The sequence below is a fragment of the Euleptes europaea genome, chromosome 1 (assembly GCF_029931775.1).
Source record: "Euleptes europaea isolate rEulEur1 chromosome 1, rEulEur1.hap1, whole genome shotgun sequence".
NCBI classification, from domain to species: Eukaryota; Metazoa; Chordata; class Lepidosauria; order Squamata; family Sphaerodactylidae; genus Euleptes; species Euleptes europaea.
The window spans coordinates 60315062-60330353 of record NC_079312.1 but is presented as its reverse complement, the minus strand read 5'-3'; the positions used below and the strand labels follow the sequence as shown (position 1 = coordinate 60330353).

The 15292-nt window shown below is 43.7% G+C and overlaps 1 protein-coding gene across 2 annotated transcripts in view; it reads right to left on the bottom strand.

Moving 5' to 3' along the window:
* Window positions 1-15292, bottom strand: part of IL17RD (interleukin 17 receptor D) — a 79950-nt gene that overhangs the window by 15230 nt on the left and 49428 nt on the right. The window contains exons 2-3 of one of the 2 annotated variants that reach the window (XM_056858242.1): window positions 14143-14200; window positions 1771-1896 (exon numbers count right to left, since the gene is read on the bottom strand). The gene's annotated coding sequence lies outside the window, so the exon portion shown is untranslated. Of the gene's footprint in view, window positions 1-1770; window positions 1897-14142; window positions 14201-15292 lie in introns of those variants that run through there. The other variant, XM_056858248.1, reaches the window with a different exon arrangement.

The following is a 15292-nucleotide window of genomic DNA, read 5'->3' as shown; positions in this document are numbered from 1 at the left end:
AACTAATTTGGAAGTCTATGCAGTTCACATTAAGAATACCATTTGTTAAGAAAACAATTTTCTGAAGGAAAGGGTGACATAAAAGAATCTAAGCACAGCGACATAGCTGTGTGCAACTACAAAGAGTGAAGGAACCTTCCATAGTCTAACAGTATGTAAATCAAAACCGATTACCATAGCTTAGCTCTGTATATTTGTTGTGCTTAAATTCAGTATTCCAAGTGTGTATATCTGCATGAGTATCTCATTTCTTGGGTCTAAACACTCTTGCAATTGGAAAGCCAGCTAAGCCACCCACTGTGTTCTTAATATTTAGAGGAATAAAAGCAGTGTTTCTGCCAGCATACAGACCATGAAAGAAAAGAGTTAACAGACCCCCCTGTTACCTGAGACCCTTCAACTGCAGTTCCCTCTTGATGCTTTCAAAAGGATTAACCTCTGATCATTACAAGAGAAAACACCAAGCTTTGTATCCCATAGAGATTGGATTCAGCCAAACCTTCAGCTGCAGATTAGCCATTCAGAAGCTCTGTACTCTTGGAAGCACCGTATATCACTTACACATTCCTTCTTAGTAACTATTCATTGTCTTCTATTCAAATTCACTAGCTATCGAACATAATTAAATATGCTGCAGTTATTTATCAGCCTTTAGACCCCAAAAGTATATTTAATTGTTGAGTATGCTCCCACAATCAGTTCATTCCCAAAGCCTTTTTTCAGGGCCAAAGAGCTTCCAGTACAACTAACGCACATGCAACTTGCTGGGAATTTTGCTTCAAGTGCCTAATTATTGTTGTGGTTAATATGTTGGCTGCATCTCTATATATTTAAGAATTCCATTAGTTAATTATACCTTCTTTATCACAATTTCTAGAATCGACCTATGGGATTGGCATACAAATCTTAAACACCTTTACCTGGGTGGGGAGAGAAATCCGATTGATTTCAATACCTAACTTCCTGTCATTTCAATAAATTCTGGGTGGCTTTTATATCCAGCATTTTTTTAAAATTAACTGCTTGTACAAAGAAATAAAACGAGTTTCAGGTACCAGATGACAACTGGGCTATTTGCCCTGCCATGCAGCTGACTGGTTAGTACAATTTGTGCTGTAGTAACACAATTTTACTTTTAGATTGGCCTTGTAGAGAGAGGGTTTTGTCCTCCTGCTGGTGTATTTTTATGCTGCTGTTTTCACTGGTCTGAGAGCCAGCGTGGTGTAGTGGTTAGGAGTGGCAGACTCTAATCTGGAGAAAAGGTTTTTATTCTCCACTACTCCACATGAAGCCAGCTGGGTGACCTTGGGCTAGCCACAGTTCTCTCGGAACTCTCTCAGTCCCACCAACCTCACAAGGTGTCTGTTGTGGGGAGGGGAAGGTGATTGTAAGCCACTTTGAGACCCCTTAAAGGTAGAGAAAAGCCGGGTATAAAAACCAACCACTACTCTTCTTCTTCATGGTTTTACTGATTTTATTCATTGTTATTGATTTTCCTTGTTCATTTTTTGAATGACACTTCAGGCATAGTTTACAGAGAACACAGCCAAGAAAAAATTTAAACATAATTGCATGGAAAATGCAGACACACATTATTTTAGAATACCTAATTATAAGAGACTTGAAACATTCTGGATGCTCTACACTATGTTGGCAGTCTCTCTAGCTAGCTAGAAACAACATCAATGAAATAAATTCTATTGTTGCTTTATATATTCACAGATAGGTACCAAATAGGTGCATGACCCAGATTCAATTTCTGCCACTTACCAATGGGATTTGCTGTCCACAGTATGGTCACTGCAACTTGATCAGAGCACGCATACTGGCTAATAGTGATGTTCTGTACATCACCAATCACATGTTTCCCCACTGAATTCAAATAAGGTGTACAGTCTGAAAAAGAAAACCATTATGTACATTTCAATCTGGGCCTTAATCAAAGACACATCGCACCATTATAGCAGCTCATATTCAGCCAACACAAAGAAAAAAGGTCCAGATGCAGATATTACTACTATTAGCCATGTTTTCAGTCCATATAACACTGTTTATTCAATGACCATGCAAACTAGTTAAAGCTACCATACCCAATTTGTTTCAGGAATTGCTCTTTTTTATAAGGCATGCAGACAGAAATACAAAAAATGTGAAGGGTCAATTTAAAATGAAAGGTGTCCCAGAAACATGTCACTTAAGAGCAAGAGAAAAGTCATGCTGGACCAAGGTCCATCAAGTCCAGCAGTCTGTTCACACAGTGGCCAACCAGGTTCCTCTAGGAAACCCACAAACAGTGACCAACCAGGTGCCTCTAGGAAGCCCCCAAACAAGACAACTGCAGCAGCATCCTGTCTGTGTTCCGCTTGCCATAATCCAATGGCCAGATCCTGCTTGTTACCGCAGACCTTGAAATGCTGCTGCAGCAAGTCAAGCAAATGACAGCAAGAGATTCCTGCTAGGAAAACAGAAACTTGTTTTTTAATGGAAAGCTTGGAGCAACAGCTTCCTGTAACATCTGGATCCAATTAATAGCTAGCCTTGCATTTCAGATCCATGTTAAATTCTTAATGCTAAAAAATGAAAGTTTGCTAAAACATAAGAATGCTCAGGTTATAGAAACATTATTTCAGACTACGATCAAGTAGAAAAACAATTCTCAACTCTGAACAAATTATTTAAAACATTTCAGTTAAAAAATCTTCAAGAGCAACACAAAATGCTCAAGGATTTATTTCCCCAGGAATAGACACAGAAACATTTATTTCCCTGGACAATGGGTGTAATAATTAAGTTCTACACTTGATATAGAGAACTTTTCAATTATTCTGTAAATTGTCTCTTCACTCTTTCGTTGCAAAGTAACAGCCCATCCCTGAGCCTCAAGGACTAAAGTCCTTAGGAGGCCAGGAAGGGGCTGTGTCGGCGTTTGTGTCCCCTGCGCTGGCGCCCATGCCATTTACGCCATCCAGGGTGGCACAGACGCCAGCGGGGGGGACCCGGACGCCATTCTCCCAGCACCACCGGCACAAAGCCCTGCACCATCATCCTGGGGGGCATTCCCGGGGTGTACTTTTTGCTGGTGCAGCCTCGCTCCTTTCAAAGGGACAAAAAGGTACATTGTTTAGCTTCCAGTACAGGCTGGCTTGAGGCAAGATGTCTCTCAGGAAATCTCTTCCTGAGAGGCTCCAAGAAACGTTCAAATAGGGGTGAAAATCAACACCCCACCCCAGCTCTAATTAGGGAACTGGGGAGCAGGATTTCCTCTGCAGCCATGAAGGGTGGTCTGACTCCCATACCCTCTGAGAGTGCTTATAAGCCTCCCGGAGATATGGATGTTGTCCCACGGGCATTTGAGAGGATTACCATCGCCATGAACGGCTTCTTGGCTTGAGGCTTCAACCTCCTTTATCTATCAACACCATGGAACAACTTTATTGCAATGACACCCTCAACATCCAAAACCTGAGTAAGTCACAAGAACTCTTTTGGTTTTACCTTGATTCCAATGACTTGAAAGATTGATATAATCATTACTGCAATCCGCACCTCTCCGCCCAGAATATAAGCGACTTTGAAGCTTTAAAAAGACTATAGTTAAACGGCAGGAGCCTTATCTATCTGATCTTTACTTAGACAAAACAAACGGGACGTATGAAAGACACTCTAGCTACCAATCAGACGCCGAGGTGTTAAAAGGGGTGGGAGCGAACGGGATAAATTCCTTTGGAGCTGACCTCCTTCCGATCTAAGACGTCCTTCCTGCCACGTTCCTACTTGAAAGACTTGTCTTGAGAAACGGAAGATAGCAGGGAAATACTCTCACTGCTCTACCAAGCGTCACAGGAATTCGTAGGATCAGACTTGTGCCTCCCTTGTGCATCAATTAAAGCATTCCTACTACTTGGAATCTATCGAGAGGAGACGAAGGAAGATCCGTGAAAACAACATCATTACTCCCCCTTTTACAGCTAAGCTAGAGTGCCATAAATCTTTCAAACTAATTATTTTACAATGAAGAAAAGAATCTGCAGCCATTTAACCTCGGGGAAACTATAAAACTGACGAAGTGAGGCTCCTGCCAGCACATTGACAATACACCTTTCACACTGGTGATTGTTTGGAATTAATCTCAGAAATAAATATGGAGAAGGTCGACAAGGACATACAGGAAATGCTATTAAAACACACTGATACTTTCTCATATTGTTTAGTGAAGATATCTCAGCAACTGGCCCAGTTAACCAACATATTGACTAATTTGACTCAAACTACTAACCAGTCCAGTCAGAAATTGGACATATTGACTAGTGATCTTAAAAACATGAAATCACAACTTTCTACAATAAAAACCGATATGGGGAAAATGGACATATCAATTAAAAAGGCAGTTGAAGAACAGAAAGATATCAAAAATAAACAGATAAATCAAGATAAACAAATCCAAGCTATTCACTCCCAACAGAAAATTGTTACAGACCAGCTGGCTATAATGGAGATGAAGCTAAGACAATCAAATGTTCGCCTTCGCAACTTTCCAGAAGAATTGGGAGGTTCCAGAACTACCATTATAAAATCATTGGCTAACCTGATTCAGATAAATGAACAAGATCTGGACTATGCAATAAATAAAATATATAGAATTCCTTTACCTACCAGAATCCCTTTACCTACAACAAAGGCCAGGGACATTATGATTTCCTTCTATGACATCAGGATGAAGGATTATATTATGCAAACTTTTTATGACAACCCTTTGTCCGTGAAAGGAAACCCACTTATAATCCTCAAGGACATTTCGCAACATTTGATGATGAAGAGAAACATCTACAAAGATTTTACTGGGACATTGAAGAAGAATGGAATAAGATTTTGTTGGATCTTTCCACAGAGACTTATTTTTACCTATAAAAAGGTCAAATTTACTATCATTTCACAGGAGGATGTAATTTTTTTTTGGAAAACCATGAAAAAGATCTAGTTGGCCTTCACCCTGACCAACAACAAGAACAAGAGGAGGGAAAGAAGTTGGCCTTGACACACGAACAAAAAAGACTGGATCTTAAAAATAACAGAAGTGTTGGAAAAACCAAAGCTCATAACAAGAATGAAGTTAAAAGGAAACATGCAGTTTATGGGTGAGAGAGAGATACGGAGGGTTAAATAAGAAATTAAATGATAACTAGTGAATTTTGTTATTATTGATCTAATTCTTTTGCTTAAGGAAGCTTTTTGTAAAAACATTTTTTTTACTATATATTAAATTAACAACTAATATGTAACAACTGTAATGACCCAGATAATTCAGAATTAATTTAGTTTTAAGTTGGATGTATATTTTTGGATTAGAATTTCAATACAAAAGAGTATATAAATTTATAACAAGGTGAAGGAAGTTGAGGGGGAAGTCTTTTATTTTATTATCATTTTATTAATGGATGAAATGCTTTTCAACGACGATGTTAAATTTTTCTTTATCTTACATTTGAAATGAATGTGTTGCTGAAAAGTTACCTATCAGTATAAAATTGTGAAAATAATTAAAAAAAAAATTTTTTTTTAAAAGTACATTGTTTACTCACCGAGAAGGTCCTTTCCGCTCTGAAGTAGAAGGGCATCTTGATCTTTGGGTGTTTCTCGCCCATTGCTAGAGGTAGGCAGTACTAAACTAACAGCTTCCTGTCTCCTGGAGAGGAACACCTCCCCTTCCAGTTATTCTACAGCAAGCTAAAGAGACAGGGAAAAGCACTCACAAACAAGGAGTACAAACAACAATAAACTGAACGATAAACTTAGAACCAATCTATATGTATTGCTACAATATTATTAGGCCAATCGAATCCGTAGGCCAGTTTGGTGTGCTTCAGTCCACCCTTATAAGATGATGTTGCCATCTCCGGGTGGGCAAGGTACCCTTCTACTTCAGAGCAGAAAGGACCTTCTCGGTGAGTAAACAATGTACCTTTCCCACTCTGAAAGAAGGGCATCTTGATCTTTGGGATCTCCAAGAGCAATGATATAACGGGTGGGAACTCAGTCCTCATCATCTTCCACCAAGTGCTGTAAAATACATCTGCCGAATGCTGCTTCAGCGGATGCCATAGTATTGATTCGATAATGTCTAATGAAAGTAGCCACGTTGGACCAAGTAGCCGCTTTACAGATCTCTTAGTCGAGGCTTGTTTGAAATAGGCGGCCGACGTGGCTGTGCTTCGTAGTGAATGGGTTGTGATCCCATTCGGAACTTGGAGACCACTGGCTAGGTAGGCTTCTCTGATGCATTGTCTATTTGATATGCTGATAGATGGTTGGGACATGCGAACTCCCTTGTTGGGTGCAGAAATGGAGATAAACATAATTCTGTTTTCCTAATGGATTCAGTTCTAGATATATAAATATGAATAGCTCTACGCAAGTCCAAGGTGTGCCAACTCCACTCTCTGGGAGTAGAAGGATAAGGACAAAAGGAAGGGAGGTGAAGCCCCTGAGACTGATGAAACCAGGAACACACTTTGGGGGTGAACAAGGGATCAGTACATAGAACGACTATCTCTGTGAAAGATACATAAGTCCTTGCGACCAGAGAGGGCACCCAATTCCGAAACCCTCCTGGCAGAGGTTATGGCAACTAAAAATAAGGTCTTCATCCTTACTAATAATAAGGGAACTTCCCTCATAGGTTTGAAGGGACTTTTGGTTAGAACAGAAAGTACAGTGTTCAGTCTCCAGGTAGGGAAGCGGTAAGTCACCAGAGGGGTAGATTGAGCTACTCCTTTAATAAAAGCCTTAACCTGAGGACGACAGAGGAATCCCATCAATATCCAGACAGACTGAGGCAATAGCAGACACTTGCTTTCGTAGGGTTGCCGCTCTAAGGCCCTGCTGTGCACTGTTCTGTAAAAGGTCCATTAACTGAGGTAGCTTAGGAGAGATAGGGTTGATTGTCTTCCGGTGACACCACCTGGAGAAGGCTTTCCAGGTGTATTGATATATCCTTGTAGTAGAAGGACGTCTGGCTTTAAGGATGGTCCCCACCACCTCCACGGAAAGACCAAGGGCTAAGAGCCTTGCCCTTTCCACATCCAAGCAGTCAATTGAAACCATCCTGGATCTGGATGAATCATTGGTCCCTGTAGAAGGAGATCCGAGGATGTCAGAATCTGCCAAGGTGCCCTGGTGGAGAGCCCCATGAGTGCCGGAAACCACGGCCGGTGTGGCCAATTAAGAGAGATCAGGAAGACTTCCACTCTCTTCGCCCTTATCTTCCTGATGACCTTCGGAAGGATAGGCAGTGGTGGAAAGGCATATAGGAGACCCAGAGGCCACTGAGTCAGAGGAGTGTCCACTTGCTCTGCTTTCGGATGGTTGAACCGGGAGAAGAACCTATCCACCTGACAATTCTGGACTGAGGCGAACAGATCCACCGTGGGTGTTCCAAACCAGCTGGTGATGGCTTGAAAGACTTGTGTATTCAGCATCCATTCCCCTTCCTGGAGGGTCTGACGGCTTAGCCAATCTGCCTGAATGTTGTGGATGCCCCGTACATGTTCTGCCCTGAGAGACAAAAGGTGTTTTTCTGCCCAGATCATGATGGCCGATGACTCCTGGTGCAGATGAGAGGAGCGAGACCCACCCTGCTTGTTGATGTGGGCCTTGGTCGCCACATTGTCCTGATTAGCATATGTTTGTTTCTGACAAGGTTGTGGAATTTGATGAGGGCTAGTACGCCCTGAATTCGAGGAGATTGATGTGGAGAGTTGTTTCTGACTGGCTCCATACGCCCTGAGCCAAAGAGTCTGCCACCGTGGCTCCCCCTCCCTCGAGGCTGGCGTCTATAAACCCCTGGACCGGCTGTTTGTGTAGATACGGTTGTCCGACTGTTAACTTTGGTCCACCATAAGAGGCTCGTCCTGGCCACCGGACTGAGGGAGAGGGTCTTGTCTATCTTGTGTGTGATGAACAGCTAGAATAGACGCAGTGCTGCTTGAAGTGGTCGGGAGTGGAAGTGAGCCCAAGTAATCAGGCCTAGACAGGATATCATGAGGCCTAGGAGCCTTGTCAGAGCCATCAGTCGATGTCGTGACGACTTTACCATGGACTTGGCCACCGCCGCAATTTTGAGGGCCTTGTCTGTTGGGAGGAAAATACTGAATTGGTGGTAGAATCTATGACCACTCCCAGATATACGATCCTCTGTGACGGGCTTAGCAAGTTTTTGGCTTTGATTATAAGATAGCCATGCGTTTCGAGTGCCATGATGACTCGAGTGGAGTGCTGAAGTGTCAGGTAGTATGAGGTGGCACATATGAGTAGGTCATCTAGGTAGGGATGTACTTGGATTCCTTCCTTCCTTAACATCGCCACAATAGCTACCATCACTTGGGGAGGGGGACTCGGGGGCAGATGTCAACCCAAATGGTAGTGCCCTGAACTGTAAATGAAGGTTTATATAGTTGAATCTCAGAAGGCGCCGGTGGGACTGATGGATGGGGATATGCATATAAGCCTCTGTGAGATCTATGGATGTCATGAAGGTGTTTGGACGCAGTGCCTCTATCATGGTTCGCAGTGTCTCCATGCAAAAATGTTTGGCCTGGATGAATCAATTGAGAAATTTGAGATCCAGGATAGCCCTCCAGTCCCCATTCCTGAATAGGTACTTCCTCTATGGCCCCGATCTGGATCAAGTGACAAATGGCTTCCATCGTTCTCTGATGTTTTACAGCACTGCAGTAGCATGGCGATGTGACAAAGCGATCTGGAGGCTTGTGATGAAATTCTATTAGACATTGCTGCTGAATTAGTTGTAGTACCCAGGCATCTGTCTGGGAGTGGCACCACTGAGGAAGGAAAAGTGGTAACCTTCCCCCCACCACTGGATCCCTGGCATCACTGCTTATTTCCTTTGAAGAATTTGTCAGGTTTGTCCGCCCTAAAGGACTGTGGTTGTGAGGGGCGGTTGAATCTGTTGAAACGTCGAAAGGACCCTCTCTGAGGAGCCCAGTGTGGACGTCTCTGATCCTGTCTGAACCTGGATAAGGTATGGTAGGATCGACTGAAAGTATTGGCCAGGACGGGGTTCCTTTTAATGGGATTTAAGGATCGCCTTATTTTACCCTTAATTTTGGAGAGCATCTTATCTAGTCTCTCTCAAATAACTTTCCACGCTTGTATGGATGACCCATTAACATGGTCTTGGACCTGGACTCAGCCGACCATGGCCTTACCCATAGGGCCCTGCGAATGGCCGCATTGGAGGCGATCGCTCTAGCAACGAAGATCACAACGTCCAAGGATGCATCTGCCATAAAGGAGGACGCCTTTAGCACTTGAGACAGGCCCTTGGCTATTAATTTTTTTAATCTGTGGTGGGTAGAAACTGAGTGAGCTTCTTTATCCAGGCATTTGAAGCCCTAGCCATGAGTGCTATAGTGGTATTGGCCTGAATAGACAGTACAGCTTCCTCATGCACCTTTCTGGAAAGAAATTCCATTTTCCTATCAAGCTGATCTTTAATAAAGCCCACTCCATTCTCCGCCAGGAAGTCAGAGGATTGAAGGGCAGAGATAGGAGCATCTACCACAGGCAATTCCAACATATCCATTGCATATGAGGCCATATCATATAGTTTCTTGGCATTGCCAGAGAACTGTTTATTACGTAGGGGTTTGTCCCATTCAGCTCTAATAACTTTCTCAAAGTATTCTGGTAAGGGGACCTTAATAGTATGGGCCTCCATTGTGGGATATATTCCTTGGAACCTTTACGTCTGGATTTAGACTTAGATTCCTCAGGTGCTTCAGTTTCATCAGATAGGTCTAAAGCAAAAAGTGCCTTGGCCAAAAGAGGCTGGAAATCATCAGAACAGCATAGCCGAGGCTGCTGTTCCTGAACAATGGGGAGTTCTTCGTCTGAAACGAACTCTCCCTCCTTACTGTCAGCCCCAGAATCCCTATCCACAGGGTAGGTTTCATTTCTCTGCTCTTGGTAGGTTTCATTTCTCTGATCTTGGATATTTGCCACTGCTTTCATAGCTGCCTTACTGGGCCACTGCCTAGAGGGGGCGCTTTGGCTGTAGCCAGGCTCCTCCTGCATGGGTTCAAATATGGCTGAGGACCCAGGGGAAGATGTCCAACTATATGAAAACCCTTGAGGAAGTGGCTGAAGGAGTCTTTGAGGAGGGTAACCCTGCTGGAAGGTTAGGATAAGAGATTGGAGCCTCTGAAAATGTCTTTCCATGGAGCCCTCTATCATATTATATACCTGTTCAGACGTGGGGTTCTTGGGGGATCCCCCTTCCTCAGAAGGGGGGGTTACTTTACCCTCTGTAGGTATCCTGGGCTCCACATCCAAAGGCACAGCAGAGGATCCAGCGGGGACCTTAGAGGTTGAAGCAGAACTCTGCTTAAGCTGGCGCTTGCGGCTGCTACCTTTTCCCCCGCCATTAGACTTGTTTTTCTTCAGCGATTTTCCAGCCGAAGTAGATGGTGGCGGCGACTTTCCGGTCTCCCTCTCCGATAGTCCGCCAGGGCGGCTAACGGCGGGATCCGATTTTAAGGCCAATTCTTGATCTGCATCAGAAAGGAGCTCGATGTCCTCCGATGCAGCTTCTCCAACAGACATTTTGTTTGCCGCCTCTTTCCCACGGCTTAGCTGTTCTTCCGCGGCTCAGCTGATAGTCGGCAGAGCTGGGAGCTTAAATTTAAAAAGCGATTGGATACGACAAGGTAAGGAAAATTATCTATTCTAACCTAATTTCACTAGACCAGGGGTCTGCAAACTGCGGCTCCCAAGCCGCATGTGGCTCTTTGGCCCGTTGAGTACGGCTCTCCGAACTTGGTTTGGAGCCCCTGCTCTCGCGCCCGCTCGTGCCAGCAGCCGGGCTGCGGAGCCGGCGCGCCTGAGAGAGAGAGCGCGCGAGAGAGAAGGCGAGCAGGAGTGCTGTCTGTCCCCCCCCCCCCGCCGTGGAGAATGGCCAGGTCCCCCTTTCCCTTGCCCTCAATGGTTGGGAGGCTAAAGCCTCCCCTCCCTTCTAGCCCCGCGATTGCTGGGCGGGCGGCTCGGCGGTTCCTGCCCCCCCCCCCCGCCTATCAGCTGTTGGGTGAGGCGGGCTTCCTTTGGTAGACCTGGCCTCCAGCTGAGTCCCATTGGGAGGCCATGTCTACCCACTGGCTTTCTTGGCGGTAGACCTGGACTCCGAGGAGGGGGGAAAGTCCCCCTTCAGAGGCCAGGTCTACCAATTGGCTTCTATGGGCCTCCGGAGGCCAGGTCTACTGCCAAGAAAGCCAATGGGTAGACCTGGCCTCCCAATGGGACTCAGCCGGAGGCCAGGTCTACCAACAGGCTTTTATGGTGGTAGACCAGGCCTCCAGACGAGGACTCCGGACAGGGAGGGGGAAATGGCAGGGACTTACAATTTAATTTTTATCAATAAATAAGATCACTATTAAGTATGATATCAAGTTTTATTCAGTGTACCTATAGTTTAATTAAGACTTAAAACTTTAATTAAAGTTTATTAAGTTAATAAACAGTGTACCTACCTATATAGTTTAAGTTTAAGAAATTTGTCTCTCAAAAGAAATCTCAATCGTTGTACTGTTGATATTTGGCTCTTTTGACTAATGAGTTTGCCGACCCCTGCACTAGACCTAGGCAGCAGCTATGGCTGCAACGCTCTCACCCCAGCGAAGGCAGGAGAAGAACTGGAAGGGGAGGTGTTCCTCACCAGGAGACAGGAAGTTGTTAGTTTAGTCCTGCCTACCCCTAGCAATGGGCGAGAAACACCCAAAGATCAAGATGCCCTTCCTTCAGAGCAGGAATGCCCCATTTAAAAAATAAAAACCCTTCCAAAGGCTTTTTAAAGCCTTTTGGCGGCCGGGAAATGGGTTTGGAGGCTCTGTGGTGGCGCCTCAGTCACACCATCCCCGGCCACTGAAGGCTCAGGAATGGGCTGCCCATCTGGTAGGAGCCTCAAGATCTCAAGGTTGTCAGGAACCACTAGACTCAAACCAAAAACCCTGCATAGCAAGCAATGACTGCCTTCTGTACCATCAAAGCTCCTAATCAGGGAAGGAGGCTGTAGATATTTCCAAAGAGGTTATTAACACCACAACCGAGAACCTTTCTGGTTTGGAAATCAAGTGATGCCAAGGAACTAATTCTGTGCCACTGCCTTAAACCTGCAGCACTATTCCAATCTGGGCAACTGCCTGTAGCAGACCTCCTCTTTTTCCGCACTAGGCTGGTGATGTTGCCTATGGCCATTTCCAGACAGGTTACATGCCCCTGGGTTCAGTGCTGTTAAAAAGCAGGGGGTTTCCCCCCCTTGTTTCCTCCACAGCACTGTGGTGCATGTTTTTGCACCTCCTGGGTTTCCCCAGCTCTTCTCTGATCTTTTTCAACCCTGATCTGCTCTGAAGTTTTGGGAGCAGAGCCTGGATGACTGCCGTGTGGGTGCCGCTCACATGGCAGCCCTTTCCCCTGACCAAGTCCCGTGGCAGCCGTTTCTTCCCCCTGCCACGGGGGGGGGGCATTTTAAAACTTTGATACTAAAATATCATTATATTAACAAACTGTGGTAACAATGTGTGTAACAGGTTCTCTGAATTCCCAGCTTCCACTAAAAAGAGTCTCTAACCCCTTCACTTGCAGAAATCTAAGGGGAAATGTATATCTCTTCAACAGAACTGGCTAGGTATTTTTAAAATGGAAACTGGGAATTCAGAGAACCTGTTACATATATTGTCTGGTAATTGATTCTATGCCTGTTACAGCTTCTGAACTAACCAGGAAATGCCCAGAAAATTGCTGGCTTGGGATCCCAGTTTTTAAGAAAGCCTCAAAACTGGCTATCTGACCTATCTCTCAGGACCTAACTACACTGGGTTCTAAAGACCATATGGGTGAAAGAACATATCCATGTGACTCTTCTGTTTTGAGGGTGTATTCTGTTGGCAACAACAACATGGGGACTAAACAGAAAAATGACTGTGAACGTGTCTTTTCCTCTAAGGATGTTACTCTGTCATTGGGATCCTGCAGGGATGTACAACAGGTCTTAGCCATACTAAAGCAAAAATACCTATCTCATGGAATAAATTTCTTTCTTTCATGACAGGGCAGCTTTTTCCAGATATTACAACTAATTGCCTGAACTAATGTGATGCTGTCTAGAAAAGAAATCTGGCTCTCATTAACCGATAAGGAGCAAGATCATATTAACAAAGAAGTTCGTTCCAGAAACCTCCGATTTGCAAATCTATCCCAGGAGATAAAAACAGAGAACAAACCCCTTCTTTCAAATATGAATAGCCAAGATAGTAATAATATGACTAGAGAGAGCAGAGACCCTACTCATTTAAGACAAAAAATATATATAGTATTTAGGTGTTAGTCTAATGAAAGTTTGTATTCATCCAGAATCCCTCCACTCCATTTCACTCAGTCAGAGGAGGCAGCTTCTAGAAGACTCTTCATAAATAAGCTTCACTCTCCAGCAGCACTCAATTTACGTTTGTCTTTCACCCTCTCTCAACGATAACAGATCCACAAAAGCCTAAGCTTTAGTATCATCTGGAAGCAATATGATACCATCTTGTTGGGACAAGCATATAATGGCTGCTAGAAGGAAAGAGATTATTAGCAGAATGTTTTAACTACTCTTAAACTATGCCAGCATGGTGTAGTGGTTAAGAGCAGTAGACTCTAATTTGGGAAACTGGGTTTGATTCCCCACTCCCCCACATGAATCCTATTGGATGACCATGGGTCAGTCACAGTTCTCTCAGAACTCTCTCAGCCCCACCTACCTCACAAGGTGCCTGTTGTGGGGAGAGGAAGGGAATGTGACTGTAAGCCGCTTTGAGACTCCTTAAAGGTAGAGAAAAGCACAGTTTTAAAACCTACTCTTGTTCCTCTCATGTGCTGTTTGTAATTATGAACCTGTTCTGAACCTTCAGATCAGTTAACAGTCTCTGTGGATGGTTACATGGATAAAAGCAGTTCTGTTTTAATACTTTCTCTGTCACTGCACCTTACCTTTTATAACGCATTAGCATGGAATCTTCAAGCAACTGCATGTATTAATTAGTAAAGGGACAGGTTATTTTCTTTTTAAAAGTGTGGCCAAAAAGGACAACTTACTGTCATACTTAAAGGTGATATTGAGGAGCCCAGTATTCTTTCCAAATGGTGACGCACCCTGTCAAGAAAAAAAGGAGAAGAAAAGTTAGTGCAAAACAAGCTGCTTTGGATTTGACAGTAATTGTGTCCCAGTTCACTCACGAAATCTCATTTGAGTACTCTTTGGGGATCCTAACTCAGAGCAAAAGTCAGGATTTAAAAAAATTAAAGCTAACTAATGAATAAGCTAGAAAAATAATGAATAACTAATGAATAAGCTAGAAAAGATTCTGAAGTGTAAGGATGTGTCACTGGCCACCAAGATTAGGTTAATTCACGCCATCGTATTCCCTATTACTATGTATGGGTGTGAAAACTGGACATTGAAGAAAGCTGACAGGAAGAAAGTAGACTCCTTTGAAATGTGGTGTTGGAGAAGAGTGTTATGGATACCACGGAATGCCAAAAACAAAAAAACAAAAAAACAACAACAAATCAGTGGGTTATAGATCAAATCAAGCCTGAACTGACCCTAGAAGCTAAAATGACTAAACTGAGGTTATCGTATTTTGGTCACATTATGAGAAGACAAGCATCACTAGAAAAGACAGTCATGCTAGGAAAAGTTGAGGGCAGCAGAAAAAGAGGAAGACCCAACAAAAAAGATGGATTGACTCTATAAAGGAAGCCACAGCCCTCAATTTGCAAGACCTGAGCAAAGCTGTCAAAGATAGGACATTTTGGAGGACACTGATTCATAGTGTCGCCATTAGTCGGAAGCTACTTGACAGCACTTAACACACACACACAATGAATAAGAAATGCATATATCCCTAGAAGCTATTTAATATATTCAAGTGATATACTGTATTATGTGAATGGAGTGGAGAACATTAATAATGTGAAAAGTGATTTTCAAACCCAAAGAACCAGTTTTATCCTGCCCTTCCTCCACTGAGCTTATAGTAACAATATATGGTTCTCTCCTGCACATTCCGTCATCACAACAATCCTATGAGCTAGATTAGACTGATAAACTGTGATTGGCCCAAGGGTCATCCGAGGAGCTTCATGGGCTATGTGGAGTCTCCCCAGCACTAGTCCAATACTCCAGCCACTACACTACAATGCCATATGTTAGCCATGTAAACAGCTAAGAAAAACCTAAGCG